The sequence below is a fragment of the Chionomys nivalis genome, chromosome 11, assembly GCF_950005125.1.
Source record: "Chionomys nivalis chromosome 11, mChiNiv1.1, whole genome shotgun sequence".
NCBI lineage: Eukaryota > Metazoa > Chordata > Mammalia > Rodentia > Cricetidae > Chionomys > Chionomys nivalis.
This window is the reverse complement of record NC_080096.1, coordinates 17,005,612-17,018,797: the sequence shown is the minus strand read 5'-3', so window position 1 is coordinate 17,018,797 and position 13,186 is coordinate 17,005,612. Positions and strand designations below refer to the sequence as shown.

At 50.4% G+C, this 13,186-nt stretch overlaps 1 non-coding gene across 1 annotated transcript; it reads left to right on the top strand.

Annotated features, from left to right (window-relative positions):
* Nucleotides 1-2,524: 2,524 nt before the first annotated feature.
* On the top strand, nt 2,525-2,627 carry LOC130884567 (U6 spliceosomal RNA). Its single transcript, XR_009058085.1, has one exon. It is a non-coding gene; the product is annotated as a U6 spliceosomal RNA (small nuclear RNA).
* The last annotated feature ends 10,559 nt before the right edge of the window (nt 2,628-13,186 follow it).

Sequence of the window (13,186 nt, the reverse complement as noted above, 5' to 3'; positions counted from 1 at the left end):
ATGCCTCCCGTCAGGAGTAATGCTGACAAGCTCTTAACTCAGACACACTGAGGCTTGAAACCTGGCTCAGCCTGTCGTCAGCTGCGGCTGTGAGTTCAAAATCACCCCCAAAGGCCACCACATCCAACCGCTTTAAAGGAAGAAATCTGTCTGCCCAGAGAACTCTTTGTAAGACCCCCTGTTGCTTCCTGGAGCCACAAGGAGGCCCCAGGGGAGGTAGAAGCTGGGACACAAAGGGTGTGACACAAAAGGCACAAAGGGAGCAGCCAGTGCCAGCCTTAGTTTATGACGAGGAGGGTGGCCCCGGAGCCTGGCGGATGCAGCGTGTCACCATAAAAGAGGCCTCACCTGGGAAAGAGACACTGTCTTTTGGGAGTCCTGATGACCTCTGACACCCTCCTCAAGCCCCAGCCAGTCACACCCAGATGGGACAAATGATGGGGGTGGAGGGCAAGTTAGCCCCGAAGATGAAGACGGGGAGGTCCCCACCAGGTTATTCTGATGCCCTGCTTGAACTCTGAGGGGATGACATGGGTGGGATTTACAGAAAATGAAATACAGGCCATTTTAACTTGTTCTACCAGTTTTTACTCCTTTCTGTTAATGAAAAGAAGAAGAAGGAAAGAAAAGTCATTTAACTGTTTTAATGCTCCAGGTTCCCCTCACAGAGACAATGGGCTTTAGGGGAGTTGCTCTCACTAAAGAACCCTGCGAGCTTTAGAAATTCCCCCTTCCCTGTGCCCAACACTGTAGCAAACAGCTTCCACCATGCCCTTATTCCTCCGTCAGGTGGGGCAGCTGAGGCCCAGGGCTACAAAAAGACTTAGCTTCAGGTGAAGGTAGAGCTAGGATTTGGGCGAGGCCCCCAGGCTCTGCAGACCCTTGACTGCAGCCAGCCGTGATCCCACACACAAACCTGACCTGAGTTCCCTCGGGAAGGGACCCAGACTGAGGGGCCTTCCCACCTTCTGTAGAGCCAGGTCGTTTCCCAGAAGACCTAAGTGGCCACTTTGGAGTATTCCTACTTCGTGCTTCTGTCCGGGCGAAAGTGCCAGCTGCAGGCACAGAGAGTGGGGTGTGCTTGCCTGGCAGTTGCTGTCCCATCCGGTGGCCACTGGCCTTTCTCGCCCTTTGCTGCAGAACCCTTCACGCCACCCTTTCTGTCTCTGTGACTGCCTGAAGCATGGTCTGTCCCTGCCACTCTTAGGTTCCTTTCTCCAACTCAGACCTCCTGTAAAGTTCGACTTCCTTCTCCTGGCCTTGACCTATTTCTGGGTTCTCTGAGATCCTGCCAGGTAACCTCACAAGGCATCCCGAGGAGCAAGAAGGTGCCTAGGATGTTGTAGGCAGGAAGGGTTCTGAAGCCATGGCTTTCCTGGGAATAGACAAGGCGGTCAATCCTCTGGAAAGCCTAGAAGTGTGAATCCCAGGCTTGTTTTTGCTTTTGAAATTTCTTTAACCCAGGACTTTGGTTTTCTATCCCCCACATGTTTCTGTGATAACCGATGGACCCAAGGCATGGAGCTGACCTTGTATTTATCAACTGAAGTCCTTCCTGCTTCGGAGGGTTGAATCACCAGCCTCACGTCCGACCAGTCAAATCCTTAGGGAGAACATAGTAGAGGGGGGGACTTTTCTTAAGATATGGTAAGAATGCTCCTCGAAAATAAGAATTTTCCAGAATTTTGGAATTGGGATAGAATTGGAACAACCAGCAGGCAAGCTTTGCCAACAGCCCCTCCCCCGGGCCTCACCCTCAATGCCCGCACATGCCTTAGCCAGAGCTGATTCGTAGTGGGGAGTTAAGCCAAGTCCCAGCATTAGCGAGTGGATGAGCAGCAGCTGTGGACGGACAAACACTGTGAATTAGTGGCGAGCGAATCAGCCAACTGGACAATGAGAAAGCCCTCCAAGCCCTTCCCAGACTCCACGCTACGCCATCTTCTGTGGTTACCTATGTTTCTTCTCCAGACCTCCTGCGGTCAGCTCTGGGAAGGCTCCTCACCGTGTCCACGGGGAAGCCCATGCCTGGACCAATGCTGAAGCTCTGCTGATGAAGCTGAAGCCCCACCCCCACCCCACCCTCACTCTGAGATACTTCCATTTTCTCCTGTACTTGAACTACTTCAGAATTCTCTCAGATCATCTCAGGGAAGTCACAAACACATTCTGAGGAACGGCCAGGGTAGTCCTGTGCTCCTCACTCTGGTCACAGGGACACTTTCTGTTCTCCCTCTCTTGCTGCCTTTTCTGAATCTACCCCCCTTTTGCCTCGATTTCCCATCTGCTTCCAATGCTGCTAAAACCATCCATGTTTGCAGGCTCAGCCCCTCCCCCCATGTGAAAGGATGGAGCCTGGCACAAAAAGAGGACGTGCAGAATGAGTCCATGTATATGAAGGCTAAGGAGAGGCAAAACTGATTAGGTATGGTAGCAAACACCCATAATCTCAACAGTCAGGAAGAAGAGGCAAGAGGGTTGCAAGTTCAAGGCCAGCCTGAGCATCAAGACTCTTAAAAACAGAGTGCTCGCTTTGACAGCTCATCTACTAAAACTGGGAGGATACAGAGATGATTAGTGTGTCCCCTGTGCCAGGAAGACATGTAAATTTATAAAGCTGAAGGTTTGGGCTGGGCGTGGTGTGCATGCCTTTAACTCCACTTGGGAGGTAGAAACAGGTGATCCGTGTGAATCTGAGGCCACTCCGGTCCACATTGTGAGTTCCAGACCGGCCAGGGCTACACAGTGGGACCCTGTCAAGAAATAGATTAAAAAGATAACACAAAATCAATCCATTAGGTAAAGATCAGAACTGTGGTTCCTTCTGGGGTATAGCAATTAACTCAAAGGGGCCCAAAGAGGCGGGGCTTTGGGCAGTATAGGGAGAGTCTAGACCTCGATTCTGGTAGTCATTGCATGGTTGGATTCATCTGCCGAAGTTTATTGCTCTTCACCTCAAAGATCTCTTCATTTCTCCTAGTATGAATTTAAAAGTAAAAATCTTACTACCTAGACTTCCCTGGCAAGAACTCACTCTCCTGTCTCTTAATTCTGCCAAAGCGTTCTGTCTACACAGAAGCTTCCCTGCAGGAGTGAGCAGAGAGACTATGGCTTTGTTACGAGGCTGGAAATAACCTATGAAGGTGACAGTAGAGGCCAGCTATTACTGCAACAAGTTCTGGTGGCCAGATGACCCCGGTGCTGCTGTGCTCTGACCAGCATTCGTAACCTATGGTTTCTCCACTGGACAATGGGGTGCCCATACCTCAGTTTACCCGTTCACATGGGCATCGTCATTCCAGTACTTGGTGATTGTGCACAGGGCTTTGGCCATATTCGCCTGCTCTGTTTCTGTCTCTCATCTTCTCCTTCCCTGGTCTTCCTCCCCTTCCCTAAGGATGGATACTTTCCGTACATGAAATCAAAGTGCCCTGCAGAATGAGGAGACCCAGTTCCTCTCCCTGCAGCCCTGACCCCACACCATCACTGCCACTGGGTTTTGCCATCATTGCTCATTTTAAAGCAATTCTTCTCAGCAATGGAATCTCCTGAGGAGAAGCTGTGGGCTCCCCGGGGAGAGGGTAGCAGGCGGAGGTTCTCTCATTCCAGTGTATCTCTCGTGCCTCAGACTTTCCGTCCTCAGCAGACCCCCAAGAAGTGTTCAGGCTCCACTTGGGAGTCACACATGACTTCTTCAGTCGATTCTCAGTAAACCCGAAACCTCCCCAGCCAAGAATTGTTCCTGAATGAAACTCAGAGAGTCTGTGCCCAGGAAGCCAAGGCTTGGCAGAGGCACCGCCTTGCCAGGCAGAGGGTGAAGTGCAGGGGTAGCTGAGCCCCCAGGCTGGGTTTGGCGGGTTGTTTTACACTGTCACCATTTGGGCTGTTGTGCCAGACTTGTCGCTTCAGTCTTTAGACATGGTTTCCCCCCAGTCCACCGGATGTGACAGTCACCGAGTTCTGCTTCTGTGCCCCTCCCAGCATTACTGGATGACTTATTCCTGCTCATCCTAGGGACCGGTTTACATGGTGTCCGAGGAGATGGACTATCTCAGTTCGAAATCCTTTCTGTCACTGGGACATTGATTCTGAACTACTGGCCACACCATCTGGGCAAAGGACCCTGCGCGTCTGTGAAGATTTTTTTGTCACCCCTTGGGAGGTAGGGAGCAAGCAAAGATGTTAAACAACTAGGAAAAAGAAAACCTGGGCTCGATCCCAGGACTTCCTGACTCAGGACTATTTTCCAAGGCCTGAGATGTTGGAGCTGGGAATAGGCTGTCTGATCTAGTTTCCTCGCTTGGCCCAGGGACAGTGAACAGCAGGTTGGTGACGGCAGAGCCCTGGCCTCTCAGAGCAGCTCAGGGACTAGCCCCTGGGTCGGGAGGCAACAAAGCCTCTCGTGTAGCTGCCCTTGGGAGGGGAGCCCAGGAGCTTCTGGGTGCTTCAGCCCAAGGAGCCAGCCACGCAGCACGGCCCAGGCCAGCTGCCAGCTGAAGGCACTGTCACTGGCCGCTCCAATTATTCCCTTTGTCTGATAATTCCAGGCATGGGTCTCCTCCCAGGGGGAAGTCATCTACCCACTCTTGCCCGAACTTGTCCTCTCTGTGGCTCCCTAGGTGCCGAGTGACTCTCAGAATGACTGCTCCGCCCAGACCCTGCCCCTCTCCTCACATCAGGGCCACTTTTGGGTGGGGTAAGCTAAGTAGGGCTCTAGGAGGAAGGGTCCCCACTCCCTCAGGGCCACTTTTGGGTGGGGTAAGCTGAACTAAGTCTCTAGGAGGAAGGGTCCCCACTCCCTCAGGGCCACTTTTGGGTGGGGTAAGCTGAACTAAGTCTCTAGGAGGAAGGGTCCCCACTCCCTCAGGGCCACTTTTGGGTGGGGTAAGCTGAACTAAGTCTCTAGGAGGAAGGGTCCCCACTCCCTCAGGGCCACTTTTGGGTGGGGTAAGCTGAACTAAGTCTCTAGGAGGAAGGGTCCCCACTCCCTCAGGGCCACTTTTGGGTGGGGTAAGCTGAACTAAGTCTCTAGGAGGAAGGGTCCCCACTTCTTCTGTTTTCTTTTAGGCGTTCTCTCTTTTTTTAAAGGGCAAAATTTTATTTAACCAAATTTATAAAAAAGAATTCCAAAGTGTATGACTATAAATAATGAATTGGGTGCTTTATACTCTTTTTTGGATACATCTCAAATCTGCAGTTTGCATTGCAACACCCCTCAGTGGAATACTGTGGTTTCAAGAGACAGAAACCAAGACATGGAAGCAGCCAGGGATGGACACACACAGATGTCCATCTGTTGATGAATAAGTCAATGAACCAAAGCTGATATGCCCATTCTTTTGGAATGTTAAGACAGGCATATGGGGCTGGAGAGATGGCTCAGTGGTTAAGAGCACTGACTGCTCCTCCAGAGGACCCAGGTTCTATTGCCAACACCCACATGAAAGCTCAAGATGTCTGTAACTCCAGTTCCAGAGGACCCGACACCCATGGCAATCAACATGCACAATAAAAATAAACTTAAAAAAAAAAGAGACAGGCATAGACAGGAGTAAAGTTTAACAGAACCTTGGAGACTTACTAGTCAGGCTGGTGGTGTAGCTCAGTCGGTGGACTGCTAGCCTAGCACTCATGAAGCCCTGGGTTCGATTCCCCAGCACGGCATAAAAACTAGGAGTAATAGCGCTTGCTTGTAAGCCCAACGCACAGGAGGCAGAGACAAGAAGATCAGAAGTTCAAGGTCATCCCCAGTGACATAGAGTTTGAGGACAGCCTGGGCTACATCATGAGACCCTGTGTCAAAAGGGAAGGAAATAAAGAAAGAAAGATACTGGAAAAAAGACAGACACCACAGTGAGTTCTAGAACAGCCAGGATGGTTACACAGAGAAACCCTGTATGGAAAATTCAAAAAACCAAAATACAAAACAAACCAAAAAACCAAACAAAAAAAAAAAAACCAAAAAAAACCCCCAAAAAACCAAACACAGATTGAATGATGTGATGATGTTGCCCCTCCCCCTCCTCTTCTTTTTTTTTTTTAAAGCAGAATTTCTCTGTGTAGCCCCGGTGTCCTAGAATTCATTCTGTGGACCAGGCTGGCCTCAATCTCAGGGATCCACCTGCCTCTGCCTCCCAAGGGATTAAAGCCACTACTGCCAGGCTATGAACTGTTTTTTGTTTGTTTATTTGTTTGTTTGTTTAGGGGTTTTGTTTGTTTTGCTTTTTTGTCTTTTTTTTTTTTTTTAGGCAGGTAGCCATGGCTGTACTGGAACTAGTTCTGTAGACCAGGCTGGCTTAGAACTCACAGTGCAGACTAGGGAAATCTGTAGAGATGGGAGCAAGACTGGAGGCTCTAGGAGCTTGGGCTGGGAGGGCATGTGCAATGCTGTCTGTAGCAGTGGGGTTTCCTTGAGGTTTGGAGTTACTGTGATGGCGGCTTCACAACCTGGTGGCTATACCAAGGCTACCTCTGCTTTAAAGCAGTGAGCTTAGGACATGGATTATGTCTCAAGGGACAAGACAACACCAGTACTGTCAGAACAATAAAGTTGTGGTATGCCTATTTGATTTCCAAATTGAAAGTAGCTGGGCGGTGGTGGCGCACGCCTTTAATCCCAGCACTCGGGAGGCAGAGGCAGGCGGCTCTCTGTGAGTTCAAGGCCAGCCTGGTCTACAAGAGCTAGTTCCGGGACAGGAACCAAAAGCTACGGAGAAACCCTGTCTTGAAAATCAAAAAAAAAAAAAAAAAAAAAAAAAAAAAAAAAAAAAAAGAAATGTAAATTCTTTAAGAAAATATGAAATTTAAGTCCTCGGATACAATAAGTATACACAAGTGATAGCCACACGTGGCCAGTGGCTTCAGTACGGTGCAACAGAGCTCCGAGGTTCTGAGAGAACATCCGTGGTCACCCCTAGGCAAATCCCATAGGGGCAGGAGACAGGCTGGCCCTAGGACCAGGAAAGAAGCTGCTTCTCAAAGGGCCCTTTTCCTCCCCTCATGGTGTGTGTCTTCACGCCAATCTTATCATTTCTTTCTATCAACAATTCTGTCTTGCGAGTAAAAAAATTCATGCTATGGAGGGAATCTTTGAGATGAATCTTTATTAAACAGAATAAAGCTTCCTCTTTGTGGTGAGTTTTGATCTACCACTGAGCTACAGAGCAATCGCAAAACATGGTCCGCAGAGATTGTTTCAAGACCTTTTTGCCCACAATCTGGTTATTCATCCTCCTCACCATCCAAAGTAGCGGGCACCTATCTAGGTCTTCTTTGCCCAAGTCCATACATTTCAGTGACAAACTGGGGCATGGATCCTGATGGGCCAAAAAAGACCATTTTCTTTTGCTTGAACCCACCGCAGGCCTGGGCCTGACACAGACGCTGACGGATTGCTGAGCGTGGCTCTTCTGGAACTCCTGGTCTGTCCCTGTTTTGCTAGGTAACTTATCTTCTTCTCTGGTGTTAGGGGACTAGGTGCTGGGCACCCAGCTCAGTGGTGTCACTATACAGGCTGCTTGTGCCTCAGTTTACCTGATTGCCCTTTTCGAGAGCCAGGTGCAATCGCTTTTGCCAGCAGAGAGCTGGCAAATTTCCCCAAAGGCTCTTGTTAGCAGTGAGCTGAGGGCGGGTCCCCAGTGTTGCCCAACCCTCTTCCTCATCCAAGGCTTACTTGGGGTGGAAGTGTCCTAGCTGTCACCTCCCTCTGCAGCCTGAGGCCTCTCAGTCCAAAATGCAGCCGACAAAAAAGGAACCTGGGCTGTGTGGGCGGGAAGGAGGCACAGGGGATAGGGAAGGTTCAATCCAGGGTCTTGTTGGCTCCTGGTTCCTGCCAGAGGACAGGTGAAGATCAGAAGAGAACACACTGATGGCATCTTGCTGTCCTGGGGTCGGATCTCTGCACTGTTGCGCAGGCACAGGCTCAGCAGCACATTGCTGTCAACAAAACCCTCTCTGGGAACTGCACAGTGATTCTAGTAGCAGGGCCTCTCGGGTTAGAGAGGAGGCGAGGGGCGGGCAAATATTTTGTGGCCATGGAAAGGCAGCCACTCCTTCCCTGCGTATTTCTGTGACAGTTCTCGTGATGGCAGGAGCCGGACCTAGAAAATCAGTGACATGGAGTCCCATACGGGAAGGATTCTTTCTTCTTAGCTTCCCTCCCTGTGTTTGAGGGGACGTGACCCCGACACACTCTTTTAGGGTCTTACTCTAACAGAACGGGAATAACCCTGGGCATGGATTTATCAGGGATATCCTAGGCTTCACCGTTACTGATTCATTTATTTTTATTTCAAATTTTTTCCCAAATGACTGAAGGCAATATAGAAGCCAAAGTTTAAAGCCATATCCTTTCACCAATCAATGATACTACTTTAAAAATCTTAACCCCTCCCCAATCTCCCAACACACACACACACACACACACACACACACACGATCCCAAATAAGAAACCATCAAGGTTTTTAATTTTCTTTTGCTGTGCACTTTCATGACCAAAGCAATAATTCTTAGGCACACCTGGTAAATTATTGATACAACCACAAACAGCCCCACCCCCAGCCTCCTGGACTCCGTGAAACACAGGGCTTCCAAGGTGGCCGCCCAGCGAGAGTAACTCCTCCATCTTCCCTTGTTAAATGCTGCTGGTAAGTCAGGGCCTGAGATGAAAGAGTGGGTGTGCTGAGTCAGCAGGTAGTGCGCCTTGCAGGCCTGCCACCTGTTTTATTGAGCATGCGCTCCTGTCAGCACCGTGCTGAGTGAAAAGAGGGGAGTCTTTGTGGACTGGAATCACGTCCCTTCCCCTTTGGCTCTTCCTTCCCCTCCTCAACTCCAGGCAGAGGAAAAATACCTTCTGGGAAAGCAACTCAGAGTGACTTCCAGGACTCCCACCAAGGTGGAGAACACGCGTTCTTTTGAGGGCTGGTAGAGTATTGGCCAACTGTGAGTGAGCCCCCCTCAAAAAACAAAACAAACAAACAAACAAAAAACCTACCACATTGCAATCTACGGAGTCAACTCCCAGGCCTCTGAATGTTAAAGTGGACAAGTATGCCAGTTCCTGTCCTCTAGAGACAAGAAATGGCCACTCAGGCCCTGGGCAGTCAAGGCCGTGTTGACTTCAGGTGCATCTCTGGGTCCGTATCCCTTTCTGGTTCCAGTGAAGAAAACACAGCTGCTCCATCTTCTCTGACACTTTGCAAGACTATAAATTACCAATAAAAGTACCAAGAGAGGACACTCAAGAGGAAGGGGGCTCTTACCAAGGAACCCCCATGTCTCCGACCTGTCTGTTACTAAGAGGCACACAGGACCTGCATAGTCACTGGGCCCTCCTGGGTGGGAGTGGGGCCATGGAGGGGAGGGGAGTTCACCACCCAGGCTGGCATGGATGAGCAAGGTGAGGGAGGGGACCGCCACACAGTCACCCACACAGAGGGAAGTGGGTCACAGGGTAACACTTTGCCTGGGGAAGTGTACCCCCTCCTTGCCTAGGAGAAGGAAAAGAAACCCAAAAAGGACTAGAGAGAACTTCATGTGTGTGTGGGGGGGAGGGGGGTTGCTTCCCAACTCCACTCACACAGACAGCAAATCAGCGGCTCTGCCCTATTATTTACTAGTGATCTTAAGGCTCACTGTAGATTCTGCACTATGGAGACTTAACATCAGCAAAACGGAAATTCACTTTTGTCATTTGGGACTTGGGTGAAACTGGAAAATGTCCCATCAGACATCACACCCAGCTTGCTCAACACGTAGAAGTTCCCTAAAGCCCTGATGTTGTATCCATACAGATAGTGACCTCTAGAGAAGGCTATCACCTGACCTTTGCTGACCCTTTCTGCCTCAGGCAGCTTTAGACACTTACACCTACTGTATCTAGACTCACAATAGGCCCAGGAAGAAACCCAAGCTCAGAGAGGGGCACTACAGTCAGGGTAGCACAGTGCCAGACAGGACCCTGCTCAGGCCCTTTGCATCTGCTTCCTAACTGTGCGGTTACAGCCTGATTTTTGTACTTTGGGGATATAAACCAGGCCAGAGGTTCAGGTCTCTGCTCACAGAGCCCCAAAGACCTTGGATCCGGTATTGAAGTCAGCATGAGACGTGCTGGCAAGCCTAGCCTTGCTGCTCTGGAGACTGGGGGACAAGAGGATTAGATGAGATACTTCACACAAAGGGCTACTTGCATGCGCCATCAGTCAACGTGGGTTGACATGGGCTCCAGGGCACACCTAGGTGGGAGGGGAAGGGGAAGGACGCAGCAGGAACTTCCTCCACGAAAGCAGTAATTACGGTGCCTCTATCACACCGGGGACCCCAGGGCATTGGGACAGCTTGCGGTTCAGGGGGTCAGGTCATATCTCTGCATGGATGGGCAATCACAGGGCTTGGAGGTGGGCCAGATGGGGTAAGCTGGAAGAATACTTGGATCTGAGTTGGGTAGCACGGCCCGTCGAGGACTGTGTACCTCAGAACCCCCATCCACAGGAAGAGGTGGCTATAATCCCTTTCCCAAGAGATTGGCAGAGTGAGACAAAGCCCTCCGGTTTCCGTTCAGGTATTTATTGGTTCCCTCCCAAGAGCACATATGTAATGTGTGGATCTGAGCCAAATTCATATTAAATAACAGCTTCACCCGGCACTACTCTTACCCATCAGGCTCTGGCCATGATCTGATGGCTCCATCCCAGTGGCCCAGCAGGATAGCACCCATCTTTTGGGTACGTACAGTGTGTCCAGGCCGGCTCAGGTCCTACACATATATTCTATTAGCCCTACTAAGTGCTGTTTTTAACCCTCTTCTCACAAATGGGGAAACGGAGGCTCAAAGACAGCAGGTAGACTGCTCAAGAGCCAGATGGCAAAGGGCGCAGACCTCCAAGGGGGAGTGTGGACATACTTGACTCCTTGCTATGTGGCTTCTCTTTGTGTGAAGTATCTCATAGCATAAATGTGTTATAACTACATCTGGCAGGTGAGTGAACCGAGGGTCTGAGTCAATGCACAGAGAGGGTCAGAGCTGTCTTCCTGCTGCTGCAGCAGGCTGGCCTGTATCTGTCTGCAGCTACTGAGTATGGATGGTGTGGTTGCAGGAAAGGGGCAGTGCAGACAGGCTCCCCTCCCCCACCCACCCCGCACCATAACCCAGGGCCCTGGCTAGGAGGAGAACAATGATGTCCTGCTTTCTGAGGTCCCACTGGCCAGGCTGCGGCATGAACCCCCGGATCCTGATCCGAAGCCTGGAAACATCCTATTTCCAGAGAAGTCCATTGGATTCCACTCTAGGACACTCATTCTTCTGGGTTCTCAAGGTGATTGGCTCCAGACCGTGTCGCAAGTCTTTGTTGATCCTCAGCCTCCTACTCGGTGCCACACTGAGTCCACTGAGGTAGGTCGCGGGCAGATCTGAAGGGAGCACACTGACGGCATTGGCCCTTCCCACCCAGTGCAGATCTGCGTTCCAAGCTCTAATCCCCATCTTTAAGTGGCTGAGGCAGGAGAATTGTGAGTTTTAGGACAGCCTGGTCTATGTGATAACACCTTGTTTCAAACAAACAAAATCCCAAGCCTGCTTTCTTTGTGTCTCTTTTATATGGAGATAAACAGATTTTTATTTTCTTTTTCTGTGTCTACGTGTATATGTTCATGTGCATATGCATGTTTCTGCATGTATGTGGACACACATGCATGCTTGTGTGGGTGCATATGTTTGTGCATGTATGTGGAAGCCGAAACTGATGTCAGGACTTATCCCCGGTCACTCTTCCACCTTACTTTCGAGGCAGGGTCTCTCAGTTGAACCCAGAGCTCACAGATATGGCTAGTCTCATCGGTGAGTTTGCTTAGAGACCTCCTGGCTCCACTTTCTAAGAATTACATGTGTGCTATTAGGCCCACTCTGTTTATGTGGGTTCTTGGGGATCTGAAATCGGTCTCATGCCGTAATCACTAAGCAATCTCCCTAGTCCCAGATTTTCTTTTGAATGAAGATACCAATCCTATAAATACTTTAAAATCAAAAGAATTGATCCTGAGGATGCTGAAATGATCTGACATGTCCCTGCCATCAGGGGTCACCAGAGGAGAGACATACAGGCCCATATAGTACAGCAAAGGAGCCAGGAGGCTTCCAGGGACAGAAACACTGAGCTGGGTTTGAAGAGAGTACTTAGATGCTTAGAACCATTAGGAATGTTCTAGAATCTAGATGGAGGGACTGGTACCCAGAGCGTGAGCTATGATGGAAGAGGATACAGAATGAGGGCATCTTGCTTTCTAGTATGGAAGATGCAGATGCAGGAGCATGCTGTTGTCTGTCTGTCTGTCGGCAGGGTGCTGGATTGGACTCAGGGAGCAGGTCACTTCGACACACTCTTAAGGCCAGGGATTGTGCTAAGCAGTGGGGACCAGAGTCTAAACTTCATAGTCTCTGGTGCCTTAGATCTGGGCTAGGAATTTCTGGAGTTTGGATGGAGGCAATAGGGGATAGAGAGGTGGTTTTTGAAGCCCAGAGGTGGATAAGGTGAGCGGCATCCTCACAGGCCTGGGCAGGAGGGTGGCGTGGGCAGGGCAGCTCCAGGATGGACTTGAGTAGGAAGAAGGAATTGCCCAGGGGCTTAAGGACAGGAACACACTTCGGGGAAGAGGGAGTTGCTGGGCTGGGCTGGGCACGGCATTGGCTGCAGGAAGGAAGTACAAAGGAATGGGTGGAAAGAATTGCTGAGAACGGGCAGTAGAGCCCCGGGAGGAGGTCAGCTGAGAAGCCTGGGCCCAGGCTCAGAAGCTCTGAGCTGCCATGGCTTTGGTTGATCGCCTCTCAAAGAAACAGGTCAGGGAGCAACTTCACCTAAGAGGGCAGCCTCTGGAGACAGCCATATGTGTTCAAGCCTAGCTGCCCCCAACGATGAATGAGTCATGTGACCTGGGCCACATGACTTTGCTTTTGAGAGCCTTGGTTTGTACCTTGTGAAATGGGGACAGCAGCACTTGTTTTCTAGGACCTGTTGTGAGAGCCAGCATTCTCTCAGGGACAGACTCCGTGCCGGCTGGCATCATATGGCCGTTGTTTCCTTTCCAGCTGTGGTAAGGAAAGAATCTCTTTCCATCCATTTGCTGGTCTGGGCCTCTTCTCTTCAGCTTAGCCAGTCCCAGGGTGCTGATCCGTGCCAGGCTGTGTGCTGAGCT